The 12179-nt window shown below is 47.7% G+C and overlaps 1 protein-coding gene and 1 long non-coding RNA gene across 5 annotated transcripts in view; one reads left to right on the plus strand and one right to left on the minus strand.

Moving 5' to 3' along the window:
• The window catches only part of Asic2 (acid sensing ion channel subunit 2), a 1042689-nt gene that overhangs the window by 392039 nt on the left and 638471 nt on the right, over positions 1-12179 (plus strand). The window lies entirely within an intron of this gene.
• LOC144376110 (uncharacterized) overlaps positions 1-12179 on the minus strand; it is a 29828-nt gene that overhangs the window by 8055 nt on the left and 9594 nt on the right. For 2 of the 4 annotated variants that reach the window (XR_013436202.1, XR_013436201.1), the window contains exon 5: positions 1235-11846. This is a non-coding gene — a long non-coding RNA (uncharacterized LOC144376110). The remainder of the gene's footprint in view (positions 1-1234; positions 11847-12179) is intronic. The other 2 variants (XR_013436204.1, XR_013436203.1) reach the window with 2 other exon arrangements.

A 12179-nucleotide genomic window follows, 5' to 3' on the forward strand; every position in this document is an offset into this window, starting at 1 on the left:
GATCCCCTCTCCCCACTTACATCCAGTTGGAGGCATGGACATTGTTCCAGTGTTGGTCTCTGTTGGCTATTCACTGAAGCCCTGGGACCTCCCCCACCCTCCACTTAAGTTATCCCAAAGGAGGTCAAGCTGGCTAATTGGGTCACTTCCTCCATCCTATAATTTAACCAGGCTGCCCATTCATTTATGTTTCTTCACTTTTGTCATTCACATGGCCACTCTTGAGCACTCCTGGCATGTCACATTGCTCAAGGTCCCAGGACCCAACACTGTCGTCCATGAATCAAGCTAAGTGTTCATGAATCCCAAAGTAAACACGTGACATTAAGTCACCTAAAACTTTGTCTTGCAATTTCTTCATTTGCAAAATGAGGATCGTAGCCACTCTGCCTTTCACAGGGGAAGTATTGGGTGAATAAAATGATCTGATGAATATTAAAGCTTTTGGAAACTGGGGAGAGAGAGAGAGAGAGAGAGAGAGAGAGAGAGAGAGAGAGAGAGAGAGAGGGAGAGAGAAATGGATTGCTGTTTTGTAACGATGTTGATTGGCATCAAAGGAAACTCAAAGCTGACTGCTTTATCACTGCTGTTCCTGGAGACACCACTTACTTTCTTTTGATTCTTTACAGAACAATACAAACTGGGCTGGGCAACTCTTCTCTTTCTAACTGTCTCCCTTGGCCTAACTGGATAATATGCATTCCTTTTAGCTGTGCAGCAGAATTCCTTTGAAGGGGGGTGAGTTTGAAGTTTGAACTAGAAAGAGCAACAGAACTGAAGCTCCTCTGGTCCCTCCCGAGCCCTGAGCTTATTTGGGGAGCCGATTCTCCTGCCCTCCACCACGCCCAAGGCAAGACTCTGACTTACTGCAGCCCCCAACTACATCCAGCTTCAAAGTGTTTACTGAAGGCTTTGCACCCGACTGTGGTCTGCTCGCTGGCACAGGGCCATCTCTCACTTTGCTGACATCTGAGACATATGCATTTATTATGACTGTTTTTCTAGCAGGTGGCAGTAAAATGTCTGGTTCTAACAAAATCAGTTGTGTTATGACAAGTTTCTGACAGATGCAAAGTAAGCATCTTGAGAGGGGCACTTTCTTCTGATCTGCGGGAAGGAGCCCGTGCACCCTGGGTGTGGGCTCTGAGTCGGGGATTGAAACTGGCTGCGTTGCCCGGGACACGATGCCGAGCAGAGCTGAAATCCCTTCCCAGCCTCCTGGGTCCTGGCTTACCGGGCTCTCTTCTGTGGTCCCGGTGACCAAGCCCTCCGTGGTCTATCTTCACTGTTCCCCGCTCCAGGCCGACTTCCCCCTGTAAAATGGGATCCTAATACTTCAATTGCAAAGTGAAGGCACATGATCTAGCCCGTCACCCTGTCTTTCCCTCCCACAGTGCAAGGGTAGGAAGGTTCATCAGTTCTCACTGGTGCACCTCTAGGCACCAATGTGCCCCCAGGGCTGCTGAGCTGCCTGTGTGCTCTGGTACTGGTGATCTACAAAGACCCCACCAGGGTGACTCTGACAGCCTTGCCCTTGTACCACTGCCAGATAAAGATGATCTACTAGGTTTCTATGATGATACAGACCCCAGTGATAGAGGTCAGGGCCGCAGGTGGCATGCCTGGGCATCCTTACTCCTGGCGCTTGCTGACCTCTCTGACCACGGACAGCAGTCAGCTGAATCTTGCTTGGGTCACCAGATACTCCCACAAGGCAGGAAGAGAAGGGGAGACGGAGCCTCAGCTGCTACATTTGCCAGGTAGGTCCCAGGGTTCTCCCTTCACTTCCTCTACCCCCCATCTCCCTCTACCCCCATTTCCCCCCTCCTCTGGATAGACATGAGTCCTGTGTCTCTGCAGGATCATGTCAGGAAGCCGAGCGCGAGTGCAGAATTCTACCCACAAGGACATTTCCCGCAGGTTAAGCTGAGCCACCCAGTTTTTGCCCTACACCATGCGGGAAGTGGAATAGGAGCTTGTACCCACCCTGAAATTGTCGGGGTGGAGGAGGAGGCCTCTACCACAGGGGCATCCTCTCAGACTTCTGGGTCACCCAGAGACCTGGCAGGTGAGGGAGCTGATTCCATTTCGGGGCTTTTCCCAGACCGCTTCTACTCTCCGCCTAAGAGCCCCGAGAATGTGCAAAGAAAAAATTACTCTTTCCATAAATAGATGCCCCTCTTGAAATGGTAGAAACAGCTTTGCCACGCCTCGGGATGGTTTCATAAAGTTTGGGTCACCGTATCGCTCCCTTTGATAATCATTTTTAATTGGCTTACTCCCTACAGTAATAAGTAATAATAAGAGGATGCTACAGTAACCAGAGAAGAGCTACCACGTACTAAGTGCCTTCACTGAGCTGAGCATTTTCTATCCATTACCTCCATTTAGTTCTCACAGCAACCTCTTGAGGTCGGAGGAGTGGCATGAGGTGTCCTTCAAGGACTCATGAGTTGGAAGCCTGGTGCCCGGTAGGATGGGGTGAGAAGTGGTGGCGTCTTCAACGGGTGGAGCCTAGTGGAAGGGGATTGGGTCACTGGGGAGCATCACTCTTGGAAGGTACTGGTGTGGTTCCCATGGGACCCTGGTTAATTCTCAAGAGAGGCTTGTGATAGAAAAGACTACTGACCTCTCCCCACCCTCAGGCTTCCTGTCTTAGGATGTGATCTTTCTCTTTGCCCTGAAGTCCCCTAGTGGTGCCATCCAGCATGTGGTGACCCAGTCAAGAGGGTCCTCATCAGAGACTGAACTGATAGGGCCTCCCAATCCTGGACCTCCAAAACTGCAAGCTAAATAAACTTCTCTTCTTTACCAACTACCCAGCTTCAGGTATTTTATGATAGTAACGGAAAACCAATACTCCTCCATTGCAGGGAGTAATTGTCTAGGACATAGAGAAGCTCTCTTTATGAGCACAGAGAGAACCATTGGGTCCTCTGAGACTTAGGCTGGGCAGCTCTTCTCCTTTAGTTGAGGTTAGAAGCTGCATTTCATGAGTCTATAAATGGATCTTGGAAGGACAGCAGCCTTGAAAACCCCAGGAATCCAATTAGAGCAACTTAGGTCCATCCTGGATACAGGGCAGTTGGGTTTCCCAGAGTAGAGAGCCAGTATATCACTTGCTCCACTTGCTCCCACTTTGATTTGGACTTTCAATGCTCTTGGTGTGTGGGGGGGGAAGCCTCTCAGAGAGGGCCAGGCACCTCTGTGTTAGAAATGTCAACTGCAGCTGCACATTTGCCAAGCCCCTGTGGGCTGACCACCTTAACCATTCTGGTCTTGTGTCCCTCAGCAGCAGACCCCTATTCTATTTGAATTTGCTTACTACCTATATTTTGAGGGGGACTAAAAGTGTCTTTTTCCCCATAACATTCATTTTTACAGCCATTTGGTACAAGGGCTGAGAGCTGTCAGAGCGGTAATGCATTGCGTCAAATTAACATATTTTCCTGAAATGTAATTACGCCCCTTTTGTGTGCTTCTGAATACACATTTCTTGAAGTGTGAATGAGGCGCTGACACCAAAGTCTCACTTTAAATCATCATTATTAGTGCATCTGTCCAAATGATTCAAGGGAAATGTCTGGCAGAGGTTTTCCAGCTTAGAGGAATTTAAAGGTGAGCCACTGAGCTTCTTTAGAGATGCTGGAGAGCCCAGCGTCCGTCTTCCATTCACACCTGAGAACCATCTCCAGGCCCTCCATGCTATTGAACTCAGCTCCTCTTTAGGAAACACCTACAGTATGGAAGCACTTTGTTAGAGAAGACTCCCTTCCTATCCTGATAGCCCTGGAAGGAACGAGACAGAGGGCTTTTAGAGAAGAATCAATCAAATGACATTTAAAGATAGAGGATGACTCTGAGTGTGTGTGTGTGTGTGTTGGGGTTAGGAGATGCATTTATGGAAGCCCCCAGAAGGTGGGCATGGGAACCAGACCTTGAAGGATGGCAAAGATGGAGAGCTGATATCAGTAAGGACATTCCAAGTTCAAGGACAGGTGATTAAAGCCCATGTTTAGAAAGGCACCGATCGGATCCAGTTCTCCAACACCTGATGTCACAGCGAGGGATCAGGGCTTCAGAGATGTCCTTTGCCTTGTAGATCCTTCACACTGGGTGTATCAATCACAGTGTGGCTGAAACACGGGGAAGAGGTGGACAGGTGGCCAAAGGCCATCTCAGAAGGGCTTTGCAAAGCCACTCAAGAGTTTAGTTTTCATCCTACAGGAAGAAGAAGTCTCTGGAAGTCTGAGGAGGGACACGATCAGATTTGATTGTGAAGTATTCTTCTGTTAAGGAGATAACGGACTAAAAGCAGTGGTGTGTCAGGAAGAACCGGTCAGAAGTCTGTTACTACCAGCTAAATAAGTCATTGAGGCTCGGACTCTGATGGTGGCTGTCGAGACGGGGATACATGGATGACTTTCACAGGTGTTTAGGAGACGGATCAGGGAGTTCCTGATGATCAGTTGATTATTTATAGATGGTAAAAGATAAAGAGGTGTTTGTTAATCATTGTGTCACTCAGCACTTTCACTGCTGTGACCAAAAGACCTGACAAGAACTCTTTTAGAGAAGGAAAAAGTTATTTGGGGCTCATGGTTCCAGAGGTCTCAGTCCGTAGACAGCTGGCTCCATTGCCCTAGGCCTTGGGTGAGGCAGAACCTCAGGGCAGAAGAGGGTGGTGGAGGAAAGCACCTCAGGACGTGGCACCAGGAATCAGAGAAGTGACTTCCCCTCACCAAGGGCAAAATAGATACCCTAAGGGTATGCCCCCAGTGGCTCACCCCCTCCAGTCACACCCTATACAGTCACCACCCAGTTGATCCTTATAGGAGGTTCATTCAGTGAGTAGGTTCAGGCTCCCAGAACCCAATCATTTCACCTCTAAACTTCCTTGCATTGTCTCAGGCATGGAACTTTTGGGGGACACCTCCCGTCTAAACCCTGGCAATCATGATTCTGAGTTCTTGGCTCCTGCAATCAAGTAGGCGGGAATGTATTAAAGGAAGGAGGGGAACAGAGGATCAGGGCTGCAGAAGAGTCCACGGGACATGGTGCATTCTAGGCCCTCCGAGTTGTTCTGTTTCTGCGTCTGGAAGATGCCTCCATAACGTTAGGAACCCTTTGGGCTCTTCTTCTGATGCTGCCCCATAAGGACAGGGTCTTGTATCGGACGTGGCTGTTTCAATTGCAGTGAAGCAATGTGCACTAGAGCCAGCTACGGAAAGGAGCGGGAGGAAGCCACTGAAGGGTGCAGCAATGGCCAACAGAAATCCAGCACCAGTGACTGAACAGGGGCAGGCTTCACGTGAACCGGTGTAAGAAAGATGCCAGGAATTGAGAGCACTCCGTCCCTCCTGCTCCAGGACTTAGGGTTTTCTGCAGTTCCAACACCCTACAAGAAATTTAGTGAGCAGCCTAACAATGAAAACCTCAAGGGCTCTGTAGCTTAGTTGCAACCCAGGACATGAGTGTTGCTCCATCAGCTCTCTGTCCTCTTTCTCCCTGTCTCTCTGGCCAGGGAACCAGCCCTGCTTGGGCCCATGCAGGTCACGCCCTACACAACCCCAGAGGGCTACATTCCCACAGGGATTTAGTCTTGCCGATTAGGACATTTTCTTCATTCTTTCTTATTATTGAAAGTTGAAAGGGTGGCACATGCCTGTAATCCCAGTAGCTTGGGAGGCTGAAACAGGAGGATTGCAAGTTCAAAACCAGCCTCAACTAAAGCGAGGTGCTAAGCAACTCAGTGAGACATTGTCTCTAAATAAAATACAGAATAGGGATGGGTATGGGGCTCAGTGATCAAGTGCCCCTGAGTTCAATCCCCAGTACCCTTCCAAAAGTCAGAAACTTACTAAAAATTATATAACAAATACTACTGAAATAACAATATTTGCTTTTTAAAAAGCTTCTTTAAAATATGTGAAAAAGAAATCGGATAGAACTGATAAAGTTGAAATCCTCCTTGTTTTCCTCTTCAGTCTTATTCTCCTCCCTCTGTGTCTCAAGTTCATCAAAACTCATGAATTTGGTCAAATTTCCTTCCTGTTCATGGGTTTTTAACTTTCACTGCACATATCCACGTCCATAAACATAACATAGCCTTGTTTTGTGTGTTTTTATTTAACGTAAATAGCATCATTCAGGTTGTGATGTTTTGCAATTTGCTTTATTTTTCACTTGATTTTGTTTTCAAGATCCAATTCTGTACATTCACATAGATCTGGTCTCTTTAATTGGTGTATAATATTCCACTTTAGGAATATATGCCACCATTTACTCATCGGTTCCCTTACTGAAAGGCATTTGCGTTGCTTCCAAGTTTTGTCATTACACACAATGAACGCTTGCAATGAATATCCTTTTAGAAGCTTTATTGCATGCATTTACCTAAGTTTCTCCAGGGTGAATTAAGTATGTATTAAGTGTGTAGGGAGTGATGGCATTGCTGTGAATTGGGAATGGAGTGAGAAAGTCCATTTAAAATTGTTGAAGATATTTCCAGACATCCTCGGGTGGGAGGAGGGGTGAAGGAGCCCATGGAAAAATTACATTCAAATACGTCACCCACCCAGAAATTTGTACCTATTTGTAGAGCAGGCACTTCTCCCCATTAGGAAGATGTGGGTTCCCCATCCCATGAGAACCACTGTGTTAGTGAGACATAACTGTTTTCAGGGAATGTGTCCCTGGTTCAGATATATTCAAGGAGAAAAGGAATGGAGAATAGCTGACTTTAAGATTAAAAAACAAAAACAAAGACATAACTGATTTGCTTGGATGTCTTTACCTTAGTTACCAAATCTCCCAAAGTCTTGTTTGGGAGAAATATTGTCCAGAAATATTGTGCAGATCTCAAGGGATTACAGAGGACCAAAGTATAAAGTGCTTTGCTGCTGATAATCCCTTGATCAAGTTTTGGGGTGAGGATGCTCCTGTAGCTGGTCTACTTAGAGGCACCAGAGAGCAAGTAATCAGGTCCTTCTGGTGCCAAGTGCGGGCTTAGGAACAATAAGGGTCAAAAGGGGAGTACAAATACGCCCAGAGCCAGGGAACGGAAGGAAGAGAATGAGAAGCTGTGTTAGGCAGCTGTCCTAGGTTAGATAGTGTTCTCCCCGTACCTGAATCCATGTCCACGTGGAACCTGTGGCAAGTGGTCCTATTTGGAAATAGTGTCTGCAGGTGTCATCAGATAAGGAATCAAACGGGACCAGGGTAGGTCCTAAATCCATTGTTATGGGTGTCCTGATGAGAGGAGAGAAATATGGACAGAGACACACACACCGAGGAGAACGTCATGTGAAGATGGACTCAGAGGAGGAGAAGACCGTGTGGTGGTGACGGAGAGGTTGGACCCCTGTCACTGCAAGCTCAGAAGTGCCAGGGGTTGCTGGGAGTCACCAGATGGTAAGAAGAACCCAAGAAGCATCCTACCTGGGAGCTTGCAGAGAGAGCATGGACCTGCTGAAACCGGGAAACTGACAGAGCCGCCTTCCAAGGTGGTCCCCAGTGACCAGCCTCCTGGTATTCACAGTGCCATGCAATCCCCCTCCCATCTCATGTGGACTGGACCTCGTGACCCGCTCCTAGCTAGTTCAGCAAACGTGATGGGGTGTCACTTTCAAATCATATTGGAACAATAGTTCCTTTGCTTCTGCTGATGGGAGGGGTCTGTGTAAGCTGCAGGCCTTTGACATCAACCCTGAGGGTCACAGCTGGCAAAGCCAGATTCTTCTCTACTAGTATCCAGAGGCATGTTGTAGCTCTCAGTGATGGGCTATGCCTGCCAGTGTGGCAGCGGATCCCAGAAGCTCACTGCCAATTTCTTTCTGGGTTCTTGTCTCACAAATCTGAAGAATGAAATCTGTGGACAATGGAAGGTAAGAGTGAGAGAAGGAGGGTGTATTCAATCGTGAAGAATAGAGGTAGGGCAATCGGGAAACCCTGCAAAGGTTGCTGCCTCGGTATGCTAGTCTCGGGACTTAGCTAGCTCTTGGGTCAATGGATATTGGTCCAAATTTATGCTGGTCAGTTTTCAGAAAAGTAGCCACACTATTGGTGCAAATGTATGTTAATCACCTCTTGGAAAATATCAAGGTTACTGTTCAGCCTGTAAGTAACTTTCCTGCAATCTCCATTCATTCCTGCCCCCACTTCCATTTTTTCCAATGCTCATCAGACAGGCAGAGCCACTGGCAGGGGAGGTGACAGGTTGGGTGCCCTAGTTTGCCTTGACCCTGTCTTGCCTTGGCCCTGGTGGCTGTGCCTCAGCCCCACATTATATGGCAGGCTCCATGTGGCCGTGGCCCATGCACATCACCTAGGCTGGCCTCCCATGCTTCAGCCAACCATGCCACCACAATGGTGCTCAGGGACAATGGCTTGGCTTCAATATTACACAAGACAAGCAATTCCATCTTTTTGTCTTTTCTTACCCTTTTTCCTGCTCTCTGATAACTGGTAAAAAGGCTTCATACTATGGCTTAATGGAGAGGTCCATATGATAAGAACTGAGGAAGGTCTTCAGCCAAGGAGGAACTGAATCCTTCCAACAACCACATGACTCGTGATGACCACAGTCCTAGTTGTCACCCTGTGCACCGTGTGAGACCCAAGAGGCTGAGAACCTGCCAAACCATGCCTGGATTCTTCACTGGCAAGACACTATGAAATAACACGTTTTTTTACGTTAAGCCAACAGGTTTTGAGAGTGATATGTTTGCACAGCTGGTATAGAAGCACATCACAGACCAACGTGGGTGACATATGTGGCCAGATGGTTCAGAAGGGAGAGGGTTGGGTTCAGGGTGTATCGCGCTCCTGGGAGCTCAGGCTGGACTTCAGATGCCGCAGAGGTGCCCCTGCCCCACGGGACCTTGAAATCCTTGTCCAAGCTCAACACGACTCTCCCAGTTCAAAGAAGCCTCATGCCTAGCTTGAAACCAATGCTTAAAAAAAGAAAAAATAGCATGTTACGTATAATCCAGGGTCCATAGTCGGCAACTAATTTGGAGAACAATTTGGTGAACTGATGGGGGGGAAGGCTCATCATTTTTGCTAGAAAGACCAAAATCATTCAAGTAGGATTTCCCCAAATATTCCTACCAATATGCTTAATCAGTTCATAATCTTCCTTCTGCCTCGGTTTCCATATTTGCAAAATCAAGAGATTAGCTTTTTATCATCCTGACAGACTTCTTCAGCATTTATATGTAATCATTCCTTATAAAATAATCAGAAGACCTGGAAATAATGTAGAAGCAAATGGGCATTCAGGTGAATCCCTTCTCATTCTTCAAAACTTAGGCCTGACCTCCTCTGGGAAGCAGTCCATAACCTCACCAGATAAAAAAACCCAACCGGGTTCTCCTGTTGGTGACACCCCTCAGGGACACATCTGCCAATCATGATGTACACGGTGCTTGCTGACTTTTCCAGATCTTCTTCCTCCACTAGTCAGGCAACAACTTGTGACATTTTGAGAGACTGATTTATGTCAAATTCTTCTTTGTATGCACAGGACCTGGCAGGCTGCTTGGTACGTAATACATATCCCGTAACTATTTGCTGAGTTGGTGAGTGACTGGACAGATTCATGGAGCTCCTTGGCCCATGGTGAGAACTTTGATTCCTGGGGAAGCAGCCTAGGAAGCTGTGTGTGTCTCTCTTGCCACGTGGCTTGCTGGTGGGTGTGGCACAAGGTGGCGAGCCAAGGGCACACGTTGGTGCAGAAAGTCTAATCCCAGGATCCTGCAGACTCAAGAAGTTGGGTAGAAATTCCTCTCCTTTCTGCTCCAACCATGTATGCAGCTTGGAGCAGAGATAATTAATTCACAGCATATGGGGAGACAGATGTTAGGGAAAGGTAACAAAGATAACAAGGTCAATACAAGAGAAAGAGGGGATACAGATGCTGCAGTGATGGAGTGAGTTGTCTCATCGAGTCCTGAGCACCCATGTAATGAGATTTCCTAACAGAGGAGCCACACCAAACAGAAATAAATAGCTGTTTGGAAAGTTAAGTAGTTTGTCCAAGGGCACAGAGGAGGTGACTTGAACTTATTCTGTCTCTTTGCATATCCAGGGTACTTTATTACCCGGGATCTACCCATGAGAACATCAGTTTCCCCCCAGTGCAGAGGCTATTTCAAAAGCAATCCCTTAGTGGGGAATCCTGGGTTCTAAGCCATTGTTCAGACCAGAAGTAAAGACATGACCTCACCAGTCCTGCTCTCTTCAAACGGTTATGACAAAGTACCAGGGACTGGGTGACGTATACACAACGAAAACCTATTTTTCAGTGTCTGGAGACTGGAAGTCCAAGGTCAGGGCATCGTGGTTGGGTTCTGGTAAGGACTCTTTTGCAGGTCGCAGACTGCTGACTTTCATTATCTTCCGATGGCGGAGGAATGAGCTAGCTCTCTGACTTCATCTCTTTGAAGAGGGCTCTGTCCTCGTGACCTAATTACCTCCCAAAGGCTCCTTCTCCAAATGCCATCACATTGGGGATGAGATTCCAACATGAATTTTGGAGGAGACGCAGACATTCGGTCCATAACAACAACCAAGGTAGGTCAGGCAATGGGCTTTGGTGGTGGTAAAACTGACAAGGTTCGGAAAAGTCAAGAGTAGTAAATACTGAGTGTGGATGAAAAGAATCTCATGCATTTGTATCCTGTGTATAGACCACTGATTTGGGCTTATCCACTGACCACAGGATATGGATGCATCACCTTTGACAGTCCGTTTCTTTACCCATGCCATGGTGAAAATAACCCCTACCCTATAGAACTGACATCAAATATTTTTTAAAAATGTGTGTGTGTAGAAGCATCTAGTAAATGAATGGGGTCCAAGTTCTGTTTACAGGGCTGGATCAGTCAGGTGAAATGCCTCAGCCACGGAAGCTGATCCAGGTAGGAGATTTCAGAGGACCTGGAGCAAGGGCGACGCAGGAGGAGGTCTGAGGGAGAAGGGGCAGGTGTCAACTTCTTCTCATGAATATTTTCCTGCTGTGGACAGTTCCCGCTGAAGCCCCAGCTGACTTCGCTCCTGATCTCATTGGCCAGGTTTACCTCTCATGCCCCTGGCTCATCCCTAGCAAGGAAGAAGGGACTCCAGTGACTGCTTTACACAATGAGATCACTGTGACTTGCCCCAGTCTGGCTGGGCACAATTCAGGAGCCACTTGTCAAAAGAAACGAACTTTATTTTTAGAACCACACACGCCAAACCACACAGCTCCTCAGGAAAAATCCTCAGAGCCCAACTGCCACCACCGGCTTCCCACAAGCCTCTCAACCTCCCACACTATTCCTGCTCTTGAGGCCGATTGGCTGGGTCACGTGGGCGGAGCCAAAAAAGTCCCCCAATGAGCAGCTCCGTGGTCTGAAAGGGCAGGGAAACAGCCCAATGAGCATCACCGCAGAGGAGCCAATCAGTTGGCAGCTAGAAGTTTGCTGGGGCCGCTGTGAGCCAATCGTCAGCCGGCAGCTGGAAGTTTGCTGGCAGCTGGAAGTTTGCTGGGGCCCCTTTGGCTGTGGCTCTCAACAGTGACTGGGATGGGGCATTGCCTCCCCTGGGTGCAGGCCTCATTTGCCAAATACCAAGATCTGATAGCTAGCCAGTCAGGTAGGAATGACCTGGGTGGACAGATAGAACCAAAGTCACACAGAGATCCATGAGTTTCCGGTTGCTGTTCTATAACTAACGCATCACCACAAGCACCGTCTTCAAATAGCACACATTTATTGACTTACGGTTCTGGAGACCTGAAGTCCAAAGTGCGTCCCATGGGGCTAACATCAAGGCCTTGACGGGGCTGGATCCTTCCGGAGGCTCTGAAGAGAGAATATTTTCTTGACTTTCATCTTCAGGAGGTGACCTGCCTTTGTTGATTGGTGGCCTCTTCTTATCACATGACTCCAGCATTTTGATTCTATTCCTCCACCTCTGACCCACCAGCCTCCCTCTTATAAGTACCCTCACGATTACGTTGGGTCTACCTGGATAATCCAGGATCACCTTCCCTTTCAAGGTACTTGACAATCACAAAGTCCCATCTGTACAGTTCCTGGGAATTGGAGGTTTAAAACTTGCAGGGGGGCGGGGGCTGTTGTTTTTAGCTTACATGGAAGACACATGGAACTTCATCTTCCAATTCAAGATGGTGA

Source organism: Ictidomys tridecemlineatus, chromosome 3 (assembly GCF_052094955.1).
Source record: "Ictidomys tridecemlineatus isolate mIctTri1 chromosome 3, mIctTri1.hap1, whole genome shotgun sequence".
In the NCBI taxonomy this organism is placed as follows: Eukaryota; Metazoa; Chordata; class Mammalia; order Rodentia; family Sciuridae; genus Ictidomys; species Ictidomys tridecemlineatus.